Source organism: Stegostoma tigrinum, chromosome 25, assembly GCF_030684315.1.
Source record: "Stegostoma tigrinum isolate sSteTig4 chromosome 25, sSteTig4.hap1, whole genome shotgun sequence".
NCBI classification, from domain to species: domain Eukaryota; kingdom Metazoa; phylum Chordata; class Chondrichthyes; order Orectolobiformes; family Stegostomatidae; genus Stegostoma; species Stegostoma tigrinum.
Window position 1 is genome coordinate 19,856,304 of NC_081378.1, and position 14,339 is coordinate 19,870,642.

The 14,339-nt window shown below is 41.6% G+C and overlaps 1 protein-coding gene and 1 long non-coding RNA gene across 3 annotated transcripts in view; one reads left to right on the forward strand and one right to left on the reverse strand.

Annotated features, from left to right (window-relative positions):
* The window catches only part of shank3a (SH3 and multiple ankyrin repeat domains 3a), a 730,589-nt gene that overhangs the window by 505,386 nt on the left and 210,864 nt on the right, over positions 1-14,339 (forward strand). The window lies entirely within an intron of this gene.
* LOC132210954 (uncharacterized) overlaps positions 1-14,339 on the reverse strand; it is a 189,541-nt gene that overhangs the window by 62,523 nt on the left and 112,679 nt on the right. Inside the window, exon 1 of one of the 2 annotated variants that reach the window (XR_009447210.1) lies at positions 11,048-11,162. The exons of the other annotated variant lie outside the window; for it this stretch is intronic. This is a non-coding gene — a long non-coding RNA (uncharacterized LOC132210954). Of the gene's footprint in view, positions 1-11,047; positions 11,163-14,339 lie in introns of those variants that run through there. 2 annotated transcript variants of the gene reach the window in all.

Consider the following 14,339-nt stretch of genomic DNA (forward strand, 5'->3'; position numbering starts at 1 on the left):
GGAGAATGTGATGCAGTGATAATATCGGTGGAGTAATAATCCAAAGACCCACAGGAACATGCGCACCACAACAGCTCATGGAATTTAAATTCAATCAATAAGTCTGGGAGTAAAAGCTAGACCCAGTAATACAGACCATGAAACAATTATTGATTGTCATAAAAAAAAGTTATTTAGTGCCTTTAGGGATAGAAAGCTGTTATCCTGACCTGAAATGGTCTACATGTGACTCCAGACCCATAACAATATGGTTGGCTCTTAACTACCCTCTGAACTGCCTAGCAAACAATTTGGTTCACGAGTAATCAGGGATGGGCAAGAAATGTTAGTCTTGCCAGAACTGGCTGCGTCCCATGACATAATAAAGACCATCAGAAGAGGAAAATGGTTCGGGGAAGATGGCAGAGAAATGGGATGAGCTGAACATCTGTTTCAAATCTTTCTCAATCCCATGGGGATGGGTGGAAGATATGAATTTCAGATATAACAGTGGGATTTTAGCAAGCCAATGCATTCTCACCTTTAGGCATTCTCCCCTGAGGCAAGTCATGACTACTCCCCTGGTTGTGAAAACAACCAATAATTGGCAATTAAATTAATCAGCAGTCTGCAGCATTTACCAGACCTACAACAGCCCACAGGCTGTAATCTGTGTCAAGATACTTCCTAATCAAACTGTTTAGAGATGTTATGATACACCTCTGGAGCAGCTGGGTCTTGAACCCAAGCCTTCTGGCACAGATGTTGAGACACAACGCAGCAAGCTATGTTAATTCCTCAGCAACTCGGCTGCACTGTGGATGCTGATCGTTTAGTGAAAGATAGCTAATATTCCAACGTTAAAATATGACAGGCAGTAGGGAAGAGCTTTCTCATTGTCAAAAGCATGCATTAAGTAAGTGGGATTTTTGATGGCACCTCAAGAAGAAGGGTCAGTGAATTAAAACATTATAGTTGCTGTCATGAGGTCCATTTACTCATTGATTGGCTGGACCACATGAAAAGCAGAACAAGCCAACTTCTCATGGCAACAAAATGTGAAGGTGGATCAGCTTCACACTTTGTTATCTTGGATTCTCCAGCATCTGCAGTTCCCATTATCTCTGATCACAACTTCTCATGGCAGATGGTTGCTAATGTTTGCATTCTTTTGAAAAGAACTCACGCCCCAAGGTGTGGACAGTTAGTCAGTGCCCTGGACTGACAAGCCAGCATGCCACTGGATCATTTAATGGATCCATGCTTTCATGTTATTTTCTTGTTCAAATTCTAACATCCTTGCTTCAGATTGAACTACGTTTTTGAACTGATACCTTTTTCCTGTATTTTTGATTGTGAACTGAAATGGGTAAAAATACAAACTGGTTTAAAAACCAAGCATTGTTGAAGAGCTGCTGCACATTTCCAAAGCAGGTAACCTGAAACTCATTGTAAGTGCTCTTTGCACAGCTGCATGCTCAGGAGTGAAAGTCTAGTTACAGATGAGCTACAGGTTATTTGAATAAAAATCCAACATGCAGCAAGCAGCTAATTGATCTGAGGACTAGTAAGCGATTATCAAAGGACCTGTTTTGTACCAACAATGATGTGATTAGAAATTTGGCTGTTTGCCAGAAGCAACTGGATCCCTGGGAAGGAAGGTGCTGTGTTGTTTCTCTGAAACAAAAAGTATCTCACACCTGAAGAAAACACGTTTATTTTCTGTCAGTAGTTACTGTAAGCTATGGCTCTTAACCAGTAACTTTTTGATTGTTTAACAACCATCCTGCACCTTCTGCAAACAAGTAAAAATACAGGAACAAAGGTATCAGTTCTAAAGTTAAAAATATTTGGAGAAGGAGAATCAAAGAGCAACATGCCCCAACAAGCCCAAGCAGACAATCTCAGCTAACCTTCAGGGAGGTGATGGCTTAGTTTATCATTACTAGACTATTAATTCAGAAATTCAGGTTTGAAGGCTGCCATGGCAGATCATGGCATTTGAATTCATTTAAAAAACCTGGAATTAAGAATCTAATGATGACTGTGAACCATTGTCAGTTGTCAGAAAAACCCATCTGGTTCATGAATGTCCTTCAAGTATGGAAATCTGCAATCCTCACCTGGCCTGGCTTACATGTGACTCCAGATCCACAGTAACGTGGTTGCATGTCAATTGGGCTAGCAAGCTATTCAGTTGTACCAATCGTTACAAAGTCTTAAGGAAATGAGACTGGTGGATCATTTGGCATCAGCCTAGGCACCAGAAAAGACAACAGCAGAAACAACCCTACAAAGTCCTCCTTACTAATATCTGGGGGGGCTAGTGAAAAATTGGAAGAGCTGTCTCAGTCTACTGAAGCAACAGTGAGACAATCATACTCAGAATCATAATATACAGATGATGCCCCAAACACTACCATCACCTTCCCTGGATATATCCTGATTCTCTTCTGTAGGGATTGCTTCAACATGCTGCTATAGAAGATCATCCATAAGACACCCTATAAACTTGTCCTGCACAGTTTTAGTGCTCAACTGTTTTACCCAATTTATACATAGATTGATGTCACCCATGATTCCAATGTTGGATATGCTGCAAGCCTCTTCTAGTTTATACCATGCCCCTACCACCATGTTATTTGGTGGCCCATAAATAATTGCAACCAATTGCTATTTCTTTGTTCCATCCAAACAGTTTATGAAATAACTCTACAGAGGCTGGTATCCCATCACCAAGTTACCTTTTATTTATGCATAGGCAGTCCTTGATACTGACCCAGCTCTCTCAGAGTGAACAGGATGTCTGACACTCCTATTTATATCTTTCTAACATGGCTTCCTGATTGGACCAAATTAATAGCCCCCAATCAGGGAATTCACATCCTACAAGGACCATCTTGACCTTGTTATAATCACCACAAATTCCACACATGGTTTTTCCTATTTGAGATCCTCCCTTGACATTCAACCACGTTGCTGTGGATCTGGAGTCACATGTAAGCCAGACCAGGTGAGGATTGCAGATTTACACACTGGAAGAACATTGATGAACCAGACGGGTTTTTCTGACAACCGACAATGGTTCACAGTCATCGGTAGATTCTTAATTCCAGATTTTATTTTACTGAATTCAAATTCCACAATCTGCAATGGCAATTGAGCACTAAAGCTTTGCAGGACAAGTTTCTAGATCCTCCCTTACTAACATACTGATTCCACCTCACTGTCAGCAGAACTCTACATCCTTTTCCTTATGTCTGGCCTCCCTAAATGTCAAATAGACCATATAAACTGGGGTATAGGGGGAACCAAATTGAGCTGTAGAAGTTATGAGAAGCAGATAGGTAGATAGGGCAATGCTTTTCCCCTTAGTTGCAGCAGTGAAGGAAGGGGGTTCATAACCAGGGAGCATAATTTTAGATATGGAACAAGTAGTTCAGAGGGGATTTCAGAAAATATTTTTTCACTCAGATGATTATGCGTATCTGGAACACACTGCCACAAAGAGTAGTAGAGGCAAAAGCCCTCAAGATATTTAAGATAAATTTAGATAAGTATTTGAATACTTTGGCACGGAAGACTATAAGACAGTGATTGAAAGTAGAATAGATTGATTCTTGGTGAACAAACATGATGGTCTGAGGAACCTTTCCATGCTGTAAAACGTCTGACTCTATGAATATTCAGTTCCCAGTCCTGGTCACCATGCAGCCATTTCTGGAATGGCAATTATAATGTAAACATTTCCCTCCATATGGACCTTTAGATCATTTATCTTGTTGCAAATGCTGCTTGCATTCAGATGGAGTGCACTCAACTTCATATTTTGGCTCATTCCACATTTGAGGCAAACTCAGAGTTCATTTTTGTTTCTCCTATTCTTTAGTCTCCCTCACAGCTTTTCTACTTCCTGTTATCAGCTTAACTCCATTTCAATTTAGGGTAACCCTCAGGTTTCTCTGCCGCCACCCCCCCCCCCCCAACAAGTTAGTTTATACCAACTCCCAACACTGCCAGCAGATCTCCCCGTGAGATATCAGTCTGAGACCTGATGAGTTCTCCAAACTAATGTTAAATCAATCGTTCGATCCTGAAATAACTCCATGGAGGCCAGGAACCTGTCACCAAGTCACCCTTTATTTAACATGAACAGTCTTTGACTCTAATATTGCCTTATTCAGTGTCAGCTATCAGACTGTCAATATCTCTGACACTCTCCTTTTCATCTGTCAGCCAGGGCTCCCTGATTGGACCAGCCTCAATCAGGGAACTCACTCAGTGATATCAACCCAGCTAACCTCACTATAATCACTACATATCCTTCTTTTCTTATATAATAAAATGTGAGGCTGGATGAACACAGCAGGCCAAGCAGCATCTCAGGAGCACAAAAGCTGACGTTTCGGGCCTAGACCCTTCATCAGAGAGGGCTCTCTGATGAAGGGTCTAGGCCCGAAACGTCAGCTTTTGTGCTCCTGAGATGCTGCTTGGCCTGCTGTTTCATCCAGCCTCACATTTTATTATCTTGGAATCTCCAGCATCTGCAGTTCCCATTATCTCTGATACTTCTTTTCTTATGTTCATTAGTCCTGGGAGTAACTCTGAGATCATCGCTCTTGTGGTTATGCTTTTTAAAAAAAATTCCTTCCTAACTCCCTGAATTCTGCTTTCAGGCACACACTCTGTTCCTAGCTATGTCACGGTGTTAGGAAAACATATGTTAATCAATGTGATGCTGCTATTTTATAGCCACAATCATTTCAATTGCAAAACTAACTGTAATGGGATCAAAGAAGCTATATCTGTTATATAGGTGCCATGTTCGCATCCTTAAGACTTTCACCACGGTCTCACAATGCCCCATTTTCCTTCATCCAGAGCATACCTGTGAGGGATATCTGATCACCAGGGCTTCCTACTCTATCAGTATCAGCATTCTCCTCATCTGAAAAGATGGATGGAAGTATTTCAATGAAGTTGATGTGTTTCCACTGTCACTGCTGCCATCCTCATGTATTCCATGGGGTGGTCATGCTGCCAGTATCTCTTTTAATGACTACATGGCCCTGGGTGCACTAGGTTTAGCATTTCTAGAACTTGTGATAGCTAAACATTGGCAATGCATATAGTTTGGAAACCTCTTCTGATTCGCTGGGAAATAATAATATGATTGTGTGCCCACACCACCTCCACCATTATCTCAGGGGAGGGTCTGAAAATTATGGCACAGTCGCTTGGCCTCCAGCCCTCCATAATACACTTCCCTCCAGTTCAACTGCTTTACACTTCTTACAGTCTTCCAGCAGAATGGCCGGCCAGTTTCAAATACCCACCTGTAATGAATTCCCTAATTCTGGCATCTACTGACTGTCCTTAATTGGACAATGGAGGCAGTAAGAAATTGATTGTCGGCTGGAAGGTATCCCCTCCTGATACTCTTTGTAGCCCTGTGGGACGTAGATGTGGAAATACTTGCGAAACACGCTGAAGTTCTGTTACCACAACATTGCACCGTGGAAGTGGCATGGATAGGAAGGGCAAAATGGCCTCTTTCAGTGTTTTTTTTTAAATTCTGTGATTCCATGATTCTGTTGAATGATCAAATTTAACCATTAATTTAACTTTTGCATATAATTAGATTCACCCTCCAGCTGTCTATTTTATATGATGGGATACACCGTCTCCTGTATTCATTCATGAAGTGAGGGCATTGCTGGCTATGCTTGATTTATTGCCCATCCCTAATTGCCCAGAGGGCAGTTAAGAGTCAACCATATTGCTGTGGGCCTGAGTCACATGTAGGCCAGACTGGTAAGGATGGCAGTTTCTTTCCCTAAAGGACATGAGTGAACTGGAGGGGTTTTTCCGACAATTGGCAATAGATTCATGGTCATCAAATGATCCTTAATTCCACATATTTTATTGAATTCAAGTTCCATCAGCTGCCATGCTGGGAATCAAACCCAGGTCCCCAGAACATTATCTGGGTCTCTGGATTAACAGTCCAGCGATAATACCAAAAGGCCATCACTTCCTATTATATATAGCTGGGTCCACCAATCACCTTTCTATTTAGTATTTAGAAATACAAAAACTGGAAGCATGAGGAGGGCATTTGGTCTTTTGAGGCTGCACCACTATTACATATGATCATGGCTGTACTCTAGCTCAATGCCATATTCCCACTTTCTGCCCATACCCCTTGATTCCTTTAATATCTAAAAGGTTATCAATCTCTTTCCTGAATATACTCAGTGACCCAGCCTCCACAGCCTCTGGTGGTCAAGAATTATACAGGTTTACTGGTCTGTAAGTAAAGAAATGTCTCCTCATATCAGTCCAAAATACCCTACACCATATCCTGAGACTGCCATCTGGCCAGATCTACACTGGGATTTACTGTTCATCCGTTTATTCAATATAATGAAGTTCAATTTCTATCTAGTGCATAATATATTCACCTTCCTTTCTCCTCATGCATATAAAGAGCTTAATCATCCATTCTGATTTTGTATGTATTGCACATTGTTTGTTCCTCTATTGCGTAAAACAGTGTAGCAAAATTCAGAAGTTTTCCCACATTCTGGAACCTGGATTAAAGAAAAACATCTTCTCACCAAATACAGCAACCCATCTATCCACCTTCTCACCATACATCCAAATTCAAATAACAGCTGTCTCACATCATCCAATATCTGCACTCGTGAGTAGAGGTACCAGCATCAAATCCAGTATGTTTCCTTGCCCAGATGCTTTTACATACATGCATTAGGGAGTTAGTTAGTAATCAGGACCTTCTGTCTGCTGACTGTGTAAATTATGTCCTTGTCTGATTTCAGTTAACTCTATATAAACAGGTACACAAACCTGAGATTTGAGTTCTGGTTCAGTGGGAGTACTTACCCTCACAGTCAGAAGGCCAAGGACTCCAGCCATATTCCAGAGAATTCATTTTATAATCTAGGCTGATACTTCTAATCAATATTCAGAGAGAAGTGTATTATTGCAGATATCAGGTTTCAGATGAGATAGTTAACAAAGACCTTGCCTACCTACTGAGGTGATTGTAAAGGAATCCTTGGCATTACTCACAGAAGGACAGGTGAATTATCTGAGATAACAAGGTGTAGAGCTGGATGACCACAGCAGGCCAGGCAGCATCAGAGGAGCAGGAAAGCTGAAACGTCAGCTTTCCTGCTCCTCTGATGCTGCTTGGCCAGCTGTGTTCATTCAGCTTCTGATGCTGCTTGGCCTGCTGTGTTCATTCAGCTGTACACCTTGTTATCTCAGATTCTCCAGCATCAGCAGTTCCTACTATCTCAGGTGAGTTATCTGGTTGTTTTACCCAATACTTATCCTACTTCGGTATCATTAAAATACATGTCTGGGTCATTATCACATTGCTGCTAATGGGATCTTGCTGTGTGCACTTTGGCTGCTGTTTCATACATCGCAATAATGACTCAATGTTAAAAGCATTTCACTGGCTGGGCTGAAAAAATGCTTTGGGACACCCTGAAGCCACAAATGGCATTACTTAAATACCAATCAATTCCTTTCTCTTCTTAAATATTCAGCTAGTTGCTGGCTTCATCAGTTGAACTATAGGGAGTGTTTGTGTGGTGTTCTGTGGCTTCTGGCATGCAGCCACACATCAGCAACACGAGCTGAGCAATCAACACCAAAAAAGGCAAAAAGCTGCAAAACTTCATGCAGATGATGAGCTCACAGCAACATTCAAGTATTAGTCAGATTCCCAGATCCTCAGTCTGACGCTTGATTGGCACTGACCTAGATTACTCAGCTCTTCCTTTTGATTTAAACTGAGACAGCTATTCTTAGAGACAAGTGCAAAGCTTAGCAACTACTCCTCGATGAGAGACACAAGCTCACTGGATTAACTAACATCTAAAGATGTAGGCAAGATTTACTCTTCTTTCTGACGGATGATATTGGATAGAAAATCATGTGACTGATGCACAGGCTCACTGTCTCCACCTTGGTGAGAATGTTATGAGAGAGTGTTTCTCTATTGTTAAAAGATGAAATAAGACGAAGAGAGAGGGTGTTGAAAGGGCTGGCATTAAACTCAGTCCATGTACTGTTCAGGCATTATGAAGTTGCAATAAAAAAAACTAACAGAATGCTGGACTTTATTACAATTATAGTCGGTTATAAGTTGACTGGAGCTTTACTGAAGATTGTAACAATGGCAATGTGCATTTACATAGCACTTTCAATGGAATCAAACATTCCAGAATGTTTTTTAGGAATGATATTGTGCAAAATTTGACACTAAGCCTCCTAAAGACATAATAGGACATCTGGTCAAAACTTTAGGCAAAGATGTAAATTGTAGGCAACATCTTAAAGGAAGACAGTGAGTTAGAGAGGTGGAATGGTATCACGAATTTCAGAGCTTAGATAACACAGTTGCTAACGGTGGAAGGATTAAAATCAGGGATGTAAGCAACCAGAATTAAAGGACCAGACAGACTGGAGGAGGCTAATGCAGTTGGGAAGTGCAAGGCTGTAGAGGAATTTTGAAACTAACAAAATTAAAACTGACTAAATTTGAAGTATCACTTAACTAAGAGCCCATGCAGGTCAGATAGTGCAGGCGTGATGAGTGAATGGAATTTGGTGTGAGTTACAGTGTGAGTGGCAGAGCTTTATAAAAAGTGAAATCTCAAGTTGGATGGAAGTTGGAAGACTAGTGAGAGCAGAATTAGAATAGTTACATCTAAAAGAAACAAAAGGATGAGCTGAGGAAGGACCGAGTTCGGCTGTGTTACAAAGATGGACATTCATCTTGGTGATGGAGCAGACATGTGGTCAAAGTCAGCGGGAATAAGACTGGTTCCAGATGTAAAAGGATAAGTTCAGTCTGAAAAGTGGAGAAATCCAAATTCTCCAGTATAAAGAAGGGGGAGAAGGGCGGCAAATGGTGGGATATACAGGGACAAAAGAAATACATCTTTTGGCAGAATTCCAGATTCTGAAGTGTGGAACTCTGTCCTTGAAATTGATTTTTCGACAACTATGACACTGTAGGTGTTGATATGCTCAATTTCAGACTTGTGCTTCTTATCCAGCTCCTGAGAGCCAAGCTGTTCAGGGCACAAGTCATGACCTCTAGATTGGAGCGTCCCATTGCACCTTATAAACTCCAACTGCAGTTACAAAGCCTTGTGCCAGTCCAAACCTTGCTGTCATCACTGATCCCATCAGAAGGCCACGTGCTGCTGCTGATCAGTTGGTGGAGACGCAGGGTTCAGCAGGTGGGCAGAGAGAGCTAAGGGAGAGAGAAAGAGAAAATGGTGGAGCCTGAGATTCAGCTGGCTGGATTGAGCTGGAGCTGGTTGTCATAGAAGCCTGACTCTGAAGTTGCCTCAGGGCAGCTTCAATGTTGCTTCAAGGTTTTAGAAAAATAAAAATTTCAGGAGGTGGGGTAAAGTAGGTTGTGGGGAGTTACAAAGGGGAGCTCCTAAGTGAGTAGCTGTGACAGTTGTTGGAAAGAGAGACTGGTAAATGAAGTGATTTGAGGGAAGTGGGTTTTGTAAAGGAGCTGCTAAGTGATTCTGTTGGGAGAAGGGTGTTCGGAAGAGGGTGATGTGTGTGTGTTGGTTGGTGGTGTGTGGTGAAAGAGAGAGAAAGAGTCTTTCCTCTACCTTCTGTCACCACGGCATGTGGAGAACTTGGTTAAAGCCTGCATAGAATGAAAGGATTTTACAGATTTTTGTCTTATAACAACTGTGTCTTTTTATTTTCATGTATTTTTGATTGTGAACTGTAATGAGAAAAGAACTTTAAAAACCAAGGATTACCAGAGTGCTGCTTTAAAAGCAAGTGTCATTGTAATAATCATTGCATGTACTGTTCACATAGCCATTAGTTCCAGCAGTAATTGAAGGAAAATTTGCAGATGAGCAGGACGTGAATGGTTGTGTACAAAGGCAGATTCCGATGGCAACAGTTGGTTGATTGTTCTGTGGACCAGTGACCAGTGATTGATGACATAGGCATTCTGCCTCCCAACATCTGTGTGATTGGTTCTCAGGCAGTTAAACAGCTTGGGGGTATGAACAAGGTAGTGAGAAACCTTCAAATCTCTACCAGCTCAGTGAAGAATACCAATTTATTTTTTCCTCCAGCAGTTGCTGTGACTCTTATCTAATGAGTTAGGCATCCTTTAAAAGTGTGAACCAGTCCCTGTGGCTCCTGAAAATCAGTGAAAACATCCAGAGAAGCAAGACTGGAAGTCATGTCCTAATCAGTACAAAAAACATCTTGGCAGATCCTGTGAACAGAGACCACTGAACTGCCTTTCTATTCTTGCACACCACATATAACACTTTTTTTCACATATGTGTGTAAGGGGGAGTTTCTAAGGGGATTAGAATTTTAACTAGTAGGGCTATATGCCAACAGTTGGTAATTATTTATCCACAACTAGAGTCTATTTACTCGTAATAAGTAGTCATTCATGCTAAGTAGAGAAACCTGGCCTCAGCTAAAAGACAGGTAAATTGGCATTTTTTCAGACTTCATTAAAATCTTTAACTTCAGTGAGATCCTGAAATAGCAGGGCTTGGCTTGATTTCCAGCGTGCTACTCTGATGAGGCGTAACAATACTTGTCCGGTGAATTATTAAATGTTGATTCATAATACACAAAATTGACTAATGATACTATTAAATATCCTGTGAGAGATAATGGGAACTGCAGATGCTGGAGAATCCAAGATAACAAAGTGTGGAGCTGGATGAACACAGCAGGCCAAGCAGCATCTTAAGAGCACAAAAGCTGACGTTTCAGCTTTTGTGCTCCTGAGATGCTGCTTGGTCTGCTGTGTTCATCCAGCTCCACACTTTGTTATATTAAATATCCTGTGTTGCTTATCGCTGTTTTGATTTTGCTGATATTTGAGATCATATTAATTTTCAAGAGTGTTTTTATAGATTAATTCCCGTGACATCGGTGTCACAGGAATGTAGGACCCAACAGCATAGAACTTAGAAGTAGGAGAAGGCCATTTCTCGCAATCAGTAAGATCATGCCTCACCTGGCTGTGCTCTCTCCTTTTTTCCTTTGTACAGCAGAACACTTCACTCCTTTGACTGTGAAAAGTCTATTTAACTCAGCCTTGAATAAATTTGAAGTGCCAGCATTGACAGTTCTCTGGGGAAGAGAATTCCACATATTAATGACCTTATGAAAGTATACAATTCTTCTCATGTCAGTTTAAGAATAAGAGGTTTTAAAACTACTTTGTCTAGTTACCACCACAAGTGGAAACATCTGCACCTCCATCTTTTTCAGACCCCTCAAGATCTTTTTCTTTATTTCAATAAACATAGCCTCTCATTTATATACAGCAATGAAGAGTGCCCCTTCTTGCTCATCCTTTCTTCATAAGATAACCCATTCATTCGAAGAATCAGTCAAGTGAACTTTCTCTCAGCTGCTTCTAAGAAGATTATTATTTTCAAATAAGGAAATTGGAGGAGGCCCAGGATGGACATGTCATCCAGGGAGTTGGAGGGGAGTACCTATGCTTGGTTCGCGACAAACGACAATGACTCCCAGTCGTGAACCACTTCAACTCCCCCTCCCACTCCCTGGACAACATGTCGATCCTGGGCCTCCTCCAGTTTCACAACGATGCCAGCTGGAAACTGGAGGAACAGCACCTCATATTCCACCATGAAACCCTACAACCCAATGGTCTCTAGGTGGACTTTACAAGCTTCAAAATCTCCCTACCCCAACCTCATCCCAAGACCAGCCCCCCTCTCTTCCCCACCTCCTTAACCTGTTGTTTTCACTCCGACCTATCTACTCCTCCCACCTTATTGACCAACCGCCACTTCCTATCTACACACAACTACTAGGTTCATCCCCGCCTCCTTGCCCTGTCTTTCTTCCCCCCCACCTACACGGCCCTCCCTCCTCACTGACCAACCCCCATCTCAATTCCCTACCTTCTCAATTCCCTACCTACACTCACCTTTACTAGCTTCATCCCTGCCTCCCTGACCTGTCCATCTTCTCTCCACCTAGCTGCTCCACTATCCACCTTTTATTACCGCCTCCCCCTCTCTCTATTTATTTCAGAACCCCCTCCCCTCCCCGATTTCTGAAGAAGGGTCCAGACTCGAAACATCTGCTTTCCTGCTCCTCTGATGCTGCCTGGCCTGCTGTGCTCCTCCAGCTCTACACCTTGTTATCTCCATTTAAAGAATATATTCTTTCTTATAGTTCCTGCTAAGACAGATGAGATCACATTTACCCATTTTGTACTCCATGCATTCTGTTCATTCAGTTAAGCTGTCTAAATCTCCTCTTGACAAGTTACTTCTTTGCCTTTCCTATACCTGCCAAACATTCAGTTCTCTCATTTGAATCCCTGATCCACTAATTATAGCTGCATTTATCCTTACTTCCTGCTTCCTGTAACCTAATGCATGCTTTATCCATACTAATATGTTACCTCCATATCTCATGCTCATCCTATGTGGCAACCTTCGATATGGCCATCTGAAAATTCAAGTACACACATCTACACATTGCCCTTTATCACATCAAAAACTCCTTAGCATATGCCACTTCACAGTACTGTCGACCTTCCCTACCGTCATTTTGTCGATAATTGAGAAGAACCTGTTCATGTTATCATTGGCTGGGTTGAATTTTTCCTGCTTTTTGTGCATAACACATACGTGAATAATTTTCCATATTGCTGCATAGATGCCAGTGTTGTAACTCAGCTTGGCTAGGGGGTGTGGCTAGTTCTGGAGCATAAGTCTCAGCACTGTTACCACAATATTATCAGAGCTCATTGTGTTCAGCCATTTCTTGAAATCAAGTGAAATGAATGAAATTGGTTGAAAACTGGCACCCTTGATGTTGAATCATTCCTTTTGATGCTCTCATGTACAGACATATCCACAACAAGTAGATTGGTGAGGATGAGGTCAAATAGATTTTCACCTGTTGTTGGTTCCTTCGCCTGCTGCATCCATCCCTGTAGTTATGTCTTTTAGAACTCAGCCAACTCAGTCAGCAGTGATGCTATAGAGTCACATTTGGTGATGGACATTAAAGTTCTCCATCCAGAGTAACATGACATTATGAATGTGAATTTTGTCATACATATCCCTTTTCTGTTTTACCTTACTCACTTTTATCATTTTTCCTACCAAAGCTCCTTGTCTCACAGGGATATACCTCCAATATACCCAAACTTGCTGCTCTTTACAAAGGTAGCCCAGTGTTTAATTCCTGTTTTGTCTGGCAATGTTTCTTTCCGATGTGTGTGGATTGACCTGTTCCAAATCAAGATTAGCTGTCCTCCAACTAATTATCTTTACTCTGGATTTCTCCTTATTCCTTTCTATGCTAACATAAACTTGTTATCATTATGATAACTGCCTGCTAAATGTCACCAAAGGACTCTTGATTCCACCTTATTCTTGTGACCCAGATCCAGAACATTGGACTGGAAGCATCCTAATCTCAATAATTAGAACATAGAACATAGAACATAGAACAGTGCAGCACAGAACAGGCCCTTCAGCCCACGATGTTGTGCCGACCATTGATCCTCATGAATGCACGCTCAAATTTCTGTGACCATATGCATGTCCAGCAGTCTCTTAAATGTCCCCAATGACCTTGCTTCCACAACTGCTGCTGGCAACGCATTCCATGCTCTCACAACTCTCTCTGTAAAGAACCCGCCTCTGACATCCCCTCTATACTTTCCTCCAACCAGCTTAAAACTATGACCCCTCGTGTTAGCCATTTCTGCCCTGGGAAATAGTCTCTGGCTATCAACTCTATCTATGCCTCTCATTATCTTGCATACCTCATATATTATACCTTATATATTCTTCTGAATATACTGAAGAATGTGCTTCCCTGGTCTACTTCATACTATTACTTGGGCAACTAAATTTCCCTTATTATGTTGACCTTGAGTTCTGTGCTCAAGGCAAGTCTGATGACATCGTGATCTGCGTCAAGGATAAGCCAAGAAAGCAGGTCCTGAATCCACTTCAGGCCGAATGGGGATTAAACTCCATGCTGTTGGCACAAATTTGATTTAAACCAGACATCCAGCAACTTCTTCCCCAAAATGTTGCTGTGACAACATATACTTTCTTATGGATGTCATAATCTGAAATGGAGAATTGTGATAACAGACTGTAATGTCTTTCCATCACATCATTGACCAGGTATCTGTCCTACACTTACCGCCTGCCAATAGCACATGTTGGAAGGAAGTACAACTAGATACTCAACCTATTTAGCTGAGATTCAAATGCACTTTCCTTGATTATCGAGTCCTGGAA